The sequence below is a fragment of the Podarcis melisellensis genome, assembly GCF_964234715.1.
Source record: "Podarcis melisellensis genome assembly, chromosome: 5".
In the NCBI taxonomy this organism is placed as follows: domain Eukaryota; kingdom Metazoa; phylum Chordata; class Lepidosauria; order Squamata; family Lacertidae; genus Podarcis; species Podarcis melisellensis.
In genome coordinates, this window is record NC_138537.1 from 68,607,162 (window position 1) to 68,620,861 (window position 13,700).

Genomic DNA, 13,700 nt, shown 5'->3' on the forward strand with positions numbered 1-13,700 from the left:
CTTCAAGACCCACATTTTCTCTGAGGCCTTTGGCTCTGATGCTTGTTCCCATGCTCTGCTGTATCCAAGGCTATATACACATTCGTAGCTTAAAACTCATCAAGGTCTTTTTCCACCTCACTGCCATTTCAAGCCACATCTTCGCAGCGCTGTGCACCCCTGAGATGTGGTGGGGATGCGCATCACCTGAGGCACATTACCTGATTTGTTTCCCCACACCTGCAACCCCATCCCCTGTTCCACAAAGCAGTCACCTGAACACGTGCAAAGAATGACCAAAAGGTACGCACCTCAGCTTAACTGCTGCTTATTCTTTCCAACTGGATGCAAGCATACTTTGACGGGAAACACATCCAAGAGGAGTATTTCTCAAGAAACTGCAGGGTGCATATGCATTCTGGCTAGTGCCATATGTGCCCAGCAGTGGGGATTCACTGGAGCAAAAGGGAATGTGTATATAGCGTAAGCCTGCTACTGAGTCTGAGCACCAGCAATGGAAACAATGGGATATATTTCCTCGCTTACCATGGCCTCCACCAGTGGCGTAGTGTGGGTTGCCAGAACCCGGGACTGCATGGAGAGGTGGGTGGGAGGGAAACGGATGGAGTATGCATGCACACTCAACTGCCTAATGGTGTCCATGTCACCCAGGAGATCGTAGCCAAAGATATAAGAAAAGAAAAAGTCATTTCATTGTCTGGAAAGGCAACCTCCTGGTTTGCATGGAGAAGCCATTTTCAATGGAGACCAGAGATGGAAGCATGCAGCTGTACTGAGGCAGCACCGCGTGTTGAAATTTTGCCCCCCTAACAATTTTGTGCCTGGGGCAACCACCCCTGTGGCCCCCTGACGCTACACCCCTGGCCTCCACCCCCGCCAGACTTTCGTTTCCCTTGTGTCAAATTTTAGGCTAAGGTTGGGGAGCCAGATGTCATTGTTTTTCAGCTTCCATCATCCCTGACTGCTGGCCTTGTTGGTCAAGGCTGATAGGAATTAGAGCCCAGATACCCAGAGAGCAGCAGGCTCCTCACCCGTTTTTGACAGATGTGTCCCCTTACACTCTGCTTACTTCTTTTGGCACCATCAGTGTGCAAACAAACACTTAAATAGACCAAACCTGTGATTCTCCTATCCACCAGCAGAACTGGGGCAGTCTAGGAAGGTCTGCCCATGGCATGAAGTTCCTGAAAGTTCCCTCACAGTTTTTTCTGGCCAAGACAATGCTCATGCCATAGGTCTTAAGTTACTTATAGCTGCGCAAGAACAAATATGTTGGCTGGCACTGTCACGTTTCATAATTGGTTTTACATTCATCCTAGAATTATTTTCAATGCAGTGGAGAGAGGGGGGGGGGGCTATAACTCACACCTCTTGATTTCTGTCCTGTCAACCTTACACTGTTGTTTCTTCACATTCAGCCCCGATTTCTGCTCTCACTTCCTTTGTGTGTCAGTCCATGCCAGAGGGAGAAACATAACAATTTTCACCTTGTGGGCTGCTCCTAAATTGTCTGCTTTGACTATTTATTGTGACTGGAGTTTTTTTTTTCCTGCTGTCCCAGGACACACAGTGTTCTAACTCTCTAAACTCTAAATCTTGAAGGCTTTCAAGATTTCTGCCTTCAGGGAACTATTTCCACACCATTTTTTTGCATTTCTGAATGCCCAGAAAGCTCACACAGAGTCCAGACCTGGCCTCTGGGGGCCTGATCATTGCTCCACATAAACAGAGAATGCAACCCAGAACACACCCAATGTACCTCTGCAACCCTGGATTCCAAGGAAATATCAGTAAGGGTGATCTCTCTCTCTCTCTCTCTCTCTCTCTCTCTCTCTCTCTCTCTCTCTCTCTCTCTCTCTCTCTCTCACACACACACACACACACACACCATTAAGCTCCTTGATAATCTTCCAAGAAACCCCAGAGTTCACTAGAAGACAATCTGAACTCTGCTGGAGAGGTAGCCTTGTTAGCCTGTAGTACCCAAAGCAGCAAAGAGTCTTATAGCACTGTGAAGCAAACTGTGTATGGCACAAACCATAAAGTCTTGGCCAATGTAGTGCCTTCCAGCTTTTTGGACTACAACTCACATGATGGCTACAGCACAGCCATCCTGGTTGTTCTGGCTGTGACCGATCGGAGCTGTAGTCTAAAACATCTGATGTGAACAATGAGTTGCATTACACAGAGCTTGGTCTCTCCAACTCCCTTGCTAAGTGTAAATAGAATTCCAGCCTGCAGCTGCAGTCCTATATACACTTACTTGGGTGCGTCCCATTGACCTAAACGGGGCTTAAAACCGAGTGGAAACGCATAGCATTGCACTGCAAGCAGAATGTTTACAAAGCAGAATGTCTCTGTAATACATCAAAATCAGGCAGCTATAATCACAAATTAGTACTAGCGAATCTCTGAGGTTGCTATTTAATCAGCATGGTAGTATGATTATTTTCTCAGCCAAATGATTCTTGCAATCAAATGATTTAGCTATTTAAGTCATTGGCATGTTGATGGGGGTGGGGCTGGCATTTCCCTGCCCTCCTCCTCCCTGCCCAAATGCTGCTAAAATCACACTATGACATCATAATGTAGAATAATAATTAGACCACAGGCCCACATCTTCCAGTATCCTCTTCTCACAGTGGCCTATGGGAAGATTATAAGCAGGACCTGAAATCAACAGCTCTCTTGTGATTCCCAGTAACTGGTTCTTAAATGGCACAGCACCTCCTACACTGGAGGTAGTAAATAGCCATCATGCTAGTAGCCACCGATAGCTACCGTCATATTTCTAAAAGTAACACCCAAACTCTAAGACAGTGTTTCCAGAACATGGGTCTCCAACTGGTTTTGCACTACAGTTCCCATCATCACTGGCTGTGCTCTTTGTGGTGCTTAGTTAAACTTGTAAGAAGTTGCTCAGGAGACTTAGTTAATCCTACACCATGTGTGAACAATTTTTGGGAACTTGGAAGCTTGTTTCCACTGAAAAATTTGGTGACTATATGAAAGAACTTGGTGTGGGCTTTGCCACCAGGAAGGTGGCTGGTGTTGCCAAGCCCAATGTGATCATCAGCTGCAACGGAGATGTTATAACCATCAAAAAACAGAGAGCAGTTTAAAGAACACCGAGATTTCCTTCAAACTGGGGGAACAGTTTGATGAGATCACAGCAGACGACAGGAAAGTAAAGAGTGTTGTAAGAATGGGTCACTCAATTAGTTGCAGAAATAGGATGGCAAAGAGACCACAATAAAAAGAAAAATAGAAGATGGAAAGCTGGTTGTGGAGTGTGAAATGAACAACGTTATCTGCACCAGAGTGTATGAGAAAGTGCTTAATGATAAAGGTGGGAAAAACAATTCCCATCATCACTAGCAGGCAAGACCAGTGGTCAGGGATGGTGGGTATTGTAGTCTGAAAAAACAGCTGGAGACCCAAGTTTGGGAAATGCTGCTCTAGGAGTTTGCCTAAATCTCATTCAGAGCCATCCAAGCTGGCGACCATCACTACATCTTGTAGCAGCGAATTCCAGAACTCAACATCGCTGTTCCTTTGGCCCCACCAACCTCACTCTGACCGCAGCCAACCTGCTACAGGCCTGCCTTCCTACATATAACAGGCACCACCTGTCAGCTTCCTCTACCTTAATGTGGCTCCAGATGGCATGTTGATCCAGTATTCATTTTGATTTGTTTGTGGAGTGATTATGCAATATTACATCAAGCAGATGTCACCCCACATTTCCCGGTGCATTCCCCAGTTACATTTCTGGTTTGTAGCAGGTTTGCATACCCTCTAACATTTCTCCAGTGAAAATAAGGATGTCCTATTCCATAGTAAGATGATGATGATGATTTATTCTCCACCCATTTGACTGCGTTGCCCCAGCCACTCTGGGCAGCTTCTATCATGTATAAAAACATAATAAAACATTAAAAAAAAATCTTCCCTATACTGTACAGGGCTCCCTTCAGATGTCTTCTAAAGGTTGAATAGTTGCTTGTTTTCTTGACTTGGGGTTGCATGACTCCATACCCTCCAACATTTCTCCAATGAAACTAAATACGTCCCAAGGAAAGCAGGACATTCCGGGATCAAGTCAGAAACTGGCTTGGCTTATGAAGATCTGGGACTGTTCCTGGAAAATAGGGACCCTTGAAGGGTCTGGGTTTGTAGCAGGTTTGTTGTTCAGGGAAGTTTCTACTGAAAAGTCCTCCTCCTCTTCCTCAGTCCTATGTATGAGAGACTCTTTAACCAGGCATCTCTGGCTGATTTCAGTGGTGGTTGGCACACTGCAATGCAGGGATAGGCCGAAAGCAGATTGGGATCTAGCTGCAGATTCCTAGCTACTTAGCAGTAGAACGGCAAGAGTTTCTGACTCTCTGTTAGCAGCAACTCAGCTATCATCACCATCTAAATTAAGCTGAAATTAAAACGTTATAAAAGCTATCCTCCTGGGATGCTTTTGAGTGCAAGAACGGAGAGCTCAGACAGTTCAGTTCGGGAACCAAACTCTGCAGCTCAGGATGGGCTCAGAGAGGCACCTGGGTACTCATGAATTATAACCGTATCTCTTTTGCGCTTGAATCTCCTTGATAGATCTTGGAGTTTTAGTTTTAAAACAACTACAACCAAATGCATCTGGCCGACCTGAAGTCTGCCCAGCTGCCGTGTGGAGAGCATGGCCTCTGTTGTGTGAGGGGAAGTGTGGGGCTGGTCTCTGTCAGCAGACAGTTTTCCATGTGTTCAGAAGTGCTCTCACATGAGTTTTGACTCCACGTGTTTTTCCACCCTCAGGGATCTCCCCAGGGTTGCAGGTTGTGCAAGGAGCTGGGATGGGCTTCAGGCCTTCCCCCTCCAGTGAATTCCCTCCCACAGAGTTGGAAGGGAACCTGAGGATCATCTAGTCTAACCCCCTGCAATGCAGGACTATGCAGTCGTCCTATATGAGGATCGGAACCCACAGCCTTGGCATTATCAGCACCATGCTCTAACCAACTGAGCTATAGGTGGCAGGACTGGGTAGCAGGGATGCAACAGAGGGGAAGCCAGAGAGCGTGCCCCCTCATTTCCCCTCACGCAATGGAGGCATCACACCTGAAGACAAGCCAGTAAGTAATATCTGTAGCCACTCAAAGGCTGCTCTGGAATCTCCTGCCTGTGTGAATTGGATCTGAGTCTAGGCTAATTTAATCCTGCATCAAGTGTTTTGTAAATGTACGTGGCATACCTTGGCACCATTATAGGGCAGTAATTCCTGACCAGCATTTCCCAGAAAGTGAACCAAGTGGAATTCATAGCCTTGTTGAACATTTTCTTCTATATGCAGCTGTTTGTTTAAAAAGTCGGGGGAGATGCTAGTCAGTCTTGTTGCAATAACATTAGTTGCTGGCTCATTGAACTGATGCCTGCCAGCAGATGGCTCATTGCTACAGTTTTGGATGAAAACTCTCCATGTCTCAAGTGAACAATTTTTCAGAGAAAGGGACCTGTATAGAGGCAAACAACTGCTCTTTAGCTGGCGGGTGTTGTGTGAAAGTCCTATAAGGTTTGAGATGGATACTGAAAAGAACAGAATCTTCCATTAAGATGGCTATTTATTTATTTATTGGAACTCTTTCGAAGCTGCTCTTCAGTTTACAGACCAATCTGCAAGGTGGCTTACAATTAACTTTTTCTCCTTTTTTTTTAAAAAAAGAAAACCAACAGCAATTTTCAAAATACAAAGCATTGCTAAAACAGCCAGGCTGATTGAAAATGACGAGGAAATAAAAGCAACAGGTAGGGGCCGCAGCAGAATCTTACACCTTCTAACCATCGAGTGATGTTAGTGGGATTGTGGAGGGTTTCAAAGGAGTGGCAAAGAGTTTGTGCTGGATCCAGGAGCAGACTGGAAGACGGTGCTAGTTTCTAAGGGGGAGCTTCATTGGACCTGAGTAATGAAACAAGAGAGTGGAATGCTGGGTAGACATCAGGGGGCCAAGCTGAGACCAGAGAGGAGGAGGCTGCGTTGCAGTAGCCCAAATGAGAGGTGACTATAGCATGGAAGCAGAGCTTTTTCTCAAGAGACAGAAAGAATGGACCCCATTCATGCAATGTAAAGTGCATTGTTTGATTATGGGCCAGATATGGGGGATCAAAAGAGAGCGAGGCATCAAAGATAAAGCTATGTGCATAATCAATGGGGTGGAGGGAAGAGCAACATACAGTGGTAGCTCAGGTTACATACGCTTCAGGTTACAGACTCTGCTAACCCAGAAATAGTGCTTCAGGTTAAGAACTTTGCTTCAGGATGAGAACAGAAATCATGCTCCGGTGGCGTGGCAGCAGCGGGAGGCTCCATTAGCTAAAGGGGTGCTTCAGGTTAAGAACAGTTTCAGGTTAAGAATGGCCCTCCGGAACGAATTAAGTTCTTAACCCAAGGTACCACTGTACAGCACTCTGTAGTCAACACAGGGTACTCCAGATGTTGTTGGACTACAACTCCCATCATCCCTGATTATTGACCATGCCAGCTGAGACTGATGGGAGCCTCAGTTTGATAACACCTGCAGGGTACCACATTGGCTTTTCCACCTTGGGTCATGGACGAGTCGGACACAGCTAAACAACTAAACGACAATCTTGGGGAGCAGGGGCACCTGGAGAAAGGCCCCCGTCGATCCCCTGCTGCAGCCTTCCCTGACCTGGTGCCCTTCAGCTGCTTTGGAGGATGTTGGCTGGGGCTGATGGAAGCACATCTAAGGCACATGACCCCCCCCCAGCAATCCTGGGGCCTGTAGCTTCCTCCTCACATAGCTCAAATTCCCAGCATCCTTAACAAAGTGCAGTTCCCAGCAGTGGCGTAGCGTGGGTTGTCAGCACCTGGGGCAAGGCAAGTAATTTGCGCCCCCTAACCCGTGGATTTTGCGCCCCTTAACCCGTGGAGCGCCCCCCCCCAGATGTTGCGCCCAGTGCAGCCGGCCCCCCCTGCACCCCCACGCTACGCCACTGGTTCCCAGGATTATTTGGGTGTGGGGAACCATGTGCTTCAAATGAGCCTCAAATGTGCTTCGAATCTCTGCTGCCAGCGAAGTGGGGTGTGGTCAGGAAAACCCACATCACAACGTTTGGACATGGGTAAATGGAACTAGATATTACAGAGGGGGAGGGGAACCGGACACTGACATCTCATTTTTGGTGTCTGTCACCTTGTAACATAATAGTTCCCTGCGTGGATTTTTTGAAAATGGGATGTTGTTGGCAGAGCTGATGGTTGCAGAGCGGCAGCCTCTTCCTAACAGGGCAAGTGTTGGGGTGGGAAAGGAAGAGCAGTGGGAAGCATAGATTCATACCTTTGTTCAGCTTGAATTGTAAATTCTGACATTGGTCAAAAGGGGGGGGGAGGGGGGAGGGAGTACATTCTTTGAGTCGCTCAGGCCGTGGTTTTTATGTAACGACAAAATGCAATTAGCTTCTTCACAGTGATCCAAAATAATGAGAGAGATGCTAGGATGGCAACGGCTTTAATTCTGGATGCACTGCTAACCTGTCACCCTAGCAACTTGTGAAAATGTGCTCCTTGACAACTATGGAGGAAATGGAGAGACTGCTGTGTGGACATTTCCATAATACATTTCCAGGTTACTATTGTTTCCCATCCGTCCTGGCATTGCTGTGCATCCCTTAATTCACTAGTTTCTTTCTTTCTTTCTTTCTTTCTTTCTTTCTTTCTTTCTTTCTTTCTTTCTTTCTTTCCTGTTTTCTCTGTTGAGTTTCTAATCCGTTAGCTGATAAAGTTGTGGCAGAGCTGTCTGTTGGTTGAGATCACATTATTGTACACATCAGATGCTGGTCTTGTGCTCTCTGAATTTTATCTTTTTTGAAAGACAAGAAGAGCTATTTTTCTACAGATTGAAGGAGCTGAAGGGGAGGACTTCTGCTAATGCTCAACTGCATTTGCCTGGTGCTGCCGACTCAATCTTGCACCATATCAATTACTTATAACATTCCACTTACTTAGGAAAGATGCTGGGAGGCGATCTGCTCTTCCATTAGAACAGAATGAATTTTGTGCCCATCTCAAAATGAGTTCATGTCCTAGCCAAGACATCTAAATTCATTTTAGCCAGCTGAGGTCAACCACTACGCCAGGGGCAATTGCAGTTTTGACCAGATTGATTATATTTCCAGCAGCTTCAGCTGGTGCTCTAGACACCCAGAGACTGTGCTTTTCAGGAATTAATGGTAAAAGGAGGAACACCAGTTTGAAACTCTGTTAGACCTTTGAAAATGTTACCCTAGGCCTTTCAAGGGATATAGCAGCATTTGCCAAGCTGGTACCCCCCAGCTATCAGAGACTAAATCCCATCAGCTCCAGCCAGAATGTTCTGACTTTTCATGTAAAAGGGTATGTGTGTTTTAAAGTGCAACACAGTGAAGTAAATGATCTCTTCAAGCTACATTTCAAAGCGCAATTCAAAGTGTTGTTGCTGACCTTTAAAGCCCTAAATGGTCCCGGCCCAGTATACCTGAAGGAGCGTTTCCACCTCCATCATTCAGCCCAGACACTGAGGTCCAGCTCCGAGGGCCTTCTGGCAATTCCCTCACTGCGAGAAGCCAAGTTATAGGGAACCAGGCAGAGGGCCTTCTCGGTAGTGGCAACCGCCCTGTGGAATGCCCTCCCACCAGATGTCAAAGAGAAAAAATAACTACCAAACTTTTAGAAGACATCTGGAGGCAGCCCTGTTTAAGGAAGTTTTTAATGGCTGATGTTTTAGTGTGTTTTTATTATTTTGTTGGGAGCTGTGCAGAGTGGCTGGAGCAACCCAGTCAGATAGGTGGCATACAGATAATAAAATGATGATGCTAATAATAAACTTCACCTCAGGAGAGAGATGAAGAAGCAACTTGACCTGAAGTCTAGTTCATAAGCCTGTGATTTCTTGTTTCCATGTATGAGGGTGCCATACAACTACAAATGCACTTGTGATATATGAACTGTGTAACTTTAAGAACTTCTTCTTCAGTTTGCTTTGCCCCTCCTCCCTCCTGTTCCTTTTTCTATGTGTGTCATGTCTCTTTAGATTGCAAGTTTGAGGGCAGGGACTGTCTTAGGATTCTTCTAAGTGCTCCAAGAGCCTTTTGGCTAAATGGCAAATGGGACACAGGTACTGAGATATCCAAAACTTCTTTTTGCTGATAAATCTAAAGAACCACTTTGACCCCAAAGTTTGAGCATTTTTGGCAGAAAAGATCCAAAGAGAATGGATTAAATTGATCATGAGTCACTCTTTGAGTACTGTGACTCTGTTGTCAATTGCCACAATATAGCCATTTCCGCATAATGAAAACTAAACACCAACAAATCACCAGACCTTTCCCCCTCTTTGCAAATTCCCTGTTATTCTGTTTGATGAGGATTGAAGTGACCTTCAGAAGGTGAAGAAAGTAATTTGTTGCCTTTATATTAGTGTCTGTGTTTGTCATAGTTCTCAGGAGGTAAGAGAGGTGCATTAATGTTTGTGCTTTCTTGTGTTGAGCTTCACATTGATCCAGCTCTTTATTCTGATGGCTGTTCTTGCAGAAGGCATAAGCCATCAGGAGACCACAGAGACTGTAAAAAAGTCATTGATTAGCTGCACAGAACAGTTGCCACAGAGAAGCGATGCATTTAGTTTCTGAGATGTCGTGTGTGTGTGTGTGTGTTTTGATCTGTGTCTGGGTTAATTACCAGAGGAACCAGAGAACGATCAGAAATTTATTGTGTGCATGCTAACCCTGCCAACTCTGCTTTCCTGCAATGGACCTCTGATGGCATTAAGTAATAACAGAAACCAAGTGATAGCTAGTTTTACAAAAGGGAGAAGCTTAAACACACTCCTTTCCCCTGGGGCAGAGTAAATGGACTGTGATAAGCATATTCCCTTGCAGTACTGCTCTGAAACAAGCTGGGACTGATATTTTTTTCATTCTTTTTGTCTAGTTCCACAATCGCAAGATAATCCAGTGTCCTGAATTATGATGATCACACGAGAGAGAGAAAAACGAGGATTGTCCATTTTGGGATGAAAAAAATTACCACCAAAAATGGATTCCCTGAATTATGATGATCATGTTAAAACCCCCAAAACTGGTTCATATTGAGATGAATGCAATTGACCAGCAAAAGGGCTATTACCCATGGCAAACAAAACTATAGGTTTTACATGTGGCTGAGATGGAGGCAAGAAGCTAACACTAGCACATGCTGACCCATTCTGACCACATTTGGAGAAAAAGCAGGAAGGAAATGAAGCCTGTAAGGAGGTTATCTACATTACCAACAAGGAGTTACTAAATCTTTCTGCGTATTGCTCCCTGCACGATGTTTATTGCAAGTGTTGTTGCTTTACTCCCAACTGGGGCTTAGTGTGTTTTAATACACTGAGAGCAGTCATTGCTTGTCACAGAACCAGATGTACAACTTAACACCTGCAGCATCTAGTAGGGACTGACTCACCTTCAGTCTCCATCTTGGGACTGAATCTAAGTGAAGACCTTTGGTTGGTCCCAAAAAACTAATGCCCGACTGTGAATTCTGGAGTTTTGAAATTAGGTGACTGTTGAACCTGGCACCTGGAAAGATGATTGACTCATAGACCACTTTGACATTGCCTTCCCACCAAAGGGGTTTAGCCTGCTGCTGAACCAGGAAACCTGGAGGGCAAAGCTGGGATAAGTTTATGTTGGATAGCTCTGCCAGTAGTGCAAGAGACTGAATCTTGAGCCCCACGTTGGGCAAAATGTTTCCTGCATTAAAGGGGGTTGGACTAGATGACCCTCATGGTCCCTTCCAACTCTACAATTCTATGATTCTATGCCACAGATGGCTAAGACAGGGCTGCTTGGGAAGATGGGCTAGTGACTTTTCCAGCTGTGTTGCATTTTCAATTGGAAAACGACAGAGGAAATGCCCTGACGTTATGACTGTCAAAAGCTCACAGGTGTTGTAAAAGCCTAATAGCAACAAAGCAGTTCTATAAAATCCATGGGATGGGGGTTGAGACTGTGCATTCCAACAGCTTGCCCTGTTCTTGTTCAGCTACAATCCATATCTGCAGATGGGTATGGATTGATATCTGCCTTGCTCTTGAGCAAGTGTTTTGAAGCCTGCAGCTATCATGTTTGAAGTATGCACACACTTTGGAAAGCCTCGGTGCTACCGAGGCTTTTTATTCAGATTGCGATGGAGGATAAGGATACCAATTTCCTTTTAGTTGTACAGTATATAGAGCAGTTGTTTCAGCACCATGGAAAGCAGCAGAAGAGGCACCACAGCTTTCATTTGGGGAAGTTTTGTCTCTCTCTCTCTCTCTCTCTCTCTCTCTCTCTCTCTCTCTCTCTCTCTCTCTGGATTCGATTACTGCATTGAAAAGCAGCTTGGAGGCTATGATAAGGAGCAGAAGAATGTGTGCAGCTGCTCAACTCTTCCCCCCACCACTTGTCTTCTCAGTCCACAGACCTGAGATCTGCTTGTGCAAATTTGGGTGTGTGTTTTTCCTGCCACAACTGAGCCTTGTTTTGCATGCTCTGAGTCCTCTGTCCCTACATGGGGTCATGATGTCATAGGACTCCATGCCACACTAGAAGAAGAAGAGTTTGGATTTGATATCCCGCTTTATCACTACCCGAAGGAGTCTCAAAGCGGCTAACATTCTCCTTTCCCTTCCTCCCCCACAACAAACACTGTGAGGTGAGTGGGGCTGAGAGACTTCAAAGAAGTGTGACTGGCCCAAGGTCACCCAGCAGCTGCATGTGGAGGAGCGGAGACGCGAACCCGGTTCCCCAGATTACGAATCTATCGCTCTTAACCACTACACCACACTGGCTCTAGACGACTCAAACATTTGCAGAGACGTCTAGCTACCTTTGCTGGGCTTGCTAGGACATCCTGCACATGATCTGGTCAGTGGGGCAGGATCGTTGTCTCTCCCCATGCCCCACAGCCAGCAAAGTTTGAATGAGAAGTGGGTGGCACCACCACCTGTCAATCATCTAGCATCACAGTGATGTCAGGTGACCCATTTTCTTTTGTCCGTGTGCTTGATATCAAACCACATGGGTAAAGGCACAGGGCTTTTCAGGTGCGGCTGAGAGGCAGGGCTTGCAAAGCCCACCAGAGGTTCCCTGCTGCTGCTATAGACATAGACCCTATTCCGGGGGACAGGAACTTGGATCAGATTTTTTATCTTTTTTTTAAGGAGCTGGCCCTGAACTAAACATGTTTTAGGGTCAGTCAAAATAATGCAAAGCAGATCTGGCAGAGTCTGCCCATCATCTCTAGTAGTTTCGCATCTCTGCTGTTTGCACTTCCAAAGGTCCTTGAAATTATTTTGGATGTAGAAAGTCACACAAAGAAATAGAAACAGGACCTGCAGTGTTATACAGACCTTCAGGAAGAGGGGTAAGCTCCAGCTTGTGTCTACATAGCAGGTTCCTCCTGGCAGGGTGGCCCGTCTTCTCTTGATGCTATTAATGTCATAATGATAAATAACTGTGTGCCATCTCTGCTAGGTCTCCCGTTCAGGGTAAGGCAGAACGTCTCTATTTCTTTCTCTTTTCTTCCTAATTACTAAAACTGTATTCCCTATGCTCCTTTGTGTGCTGGAGATGAGAACGAATTTTAAATTCTCCCGATTCATTCTTTGACACCAACTCACAAATTCATATGTTGATCCCAAATTGTGCACTTGGGAATAACAGCTGACAAATTCAAAGAAATCTGGAACAGCAGCACATTAAAAGGCACCAACTAAAAGCCTTTACATATACGGGTGGGTGAAATACAACCACACAGTTTGTGGTAAGAAGGGATTTGAAGATCAGCCTGGGCACAAATGAGGAACCCATGGCCATCCAGATGTGGTTGGGCTCCATCTCCCATCCTCCCAGACCTTCCAGATGTTCTTGGGAAGCAGCTCCCATCATCCCTGGTCACTTTCCATTAGAAGTATATTTTAAACCAAGGGATGGGGGTAGAAATCTCACAATAAAATAAGATATGGCAGATTTAGTTGACTGGAGGCTCCCAGAACTGCTCAGAGGATAAACACTGGCCCCAAGTTTGATTGCAATGGCACCTCTCCCAGCCAGAGTCCCAATCACCCAGCCTGGTTATAAATCTTTTTATGACTTGCCATTACTGACATGGCACTTGGGCCAGGTATGTAACACATGACATCCATCACCAGAACTCCTACTGCCTCCCTTTCCTTCTGTTCTCGGACATTGCGTTCAAGGCAAAACCAATATTTGTGGCAGCCAGTTGCAGCTCTGTGCCTGAAGGCAAAGGGAACCGGTTAATTGCATCTGGCTTGTTTTGCTGCTGCTGAATAAGAGCACTCAGATGATTTGCCTTAAAGGTACGTTTTGGCCCATTGCACTGCCAGCCCAATGTTTATGCTGTAAAGCAGCCAAGCCCATCAGATAAGTGGCTGGATGCATATCACAGCAACTTTACATGCCAAATGAAAATATCTATCATCTATCTATCTATCTATCTATCTATCTATCTATCTATCTATCTATCTATCTCTCTATCTATCTATCTATTTATCTATAATCTATCATCTATCTATCTATCTATCTATCATCTATCATCTATCTATATCTATCTCTATCTATCTCTATCTATCATCTATCTATCATCTATCTATCTATCTATCTATATCATCTAT

At 45.3% G+C, this 13,700-nt stretch overlaps 1 pseudogene across 1 annotated transcript; it reads left to right on the top strand.

Annotated features, from left to right (window-relative positions):
- The first annotated feature begins 2,853 nt into the window (after positions 1 to 2,853).
- On the top strand, positions 2,854 to 3,378 carry LOC309370647 (fatty acid-binding protein, adipocyte pseudogene; annotated as a pseudogene). The gene has a single exon. The product of its transcript is annotated as a fatty acid-binding protein, adipocyte pseudogene (transcript).
- The last annotated feature ends 10,322 nt before the right edge of the window (positions 3,379 to 13,700 follow it).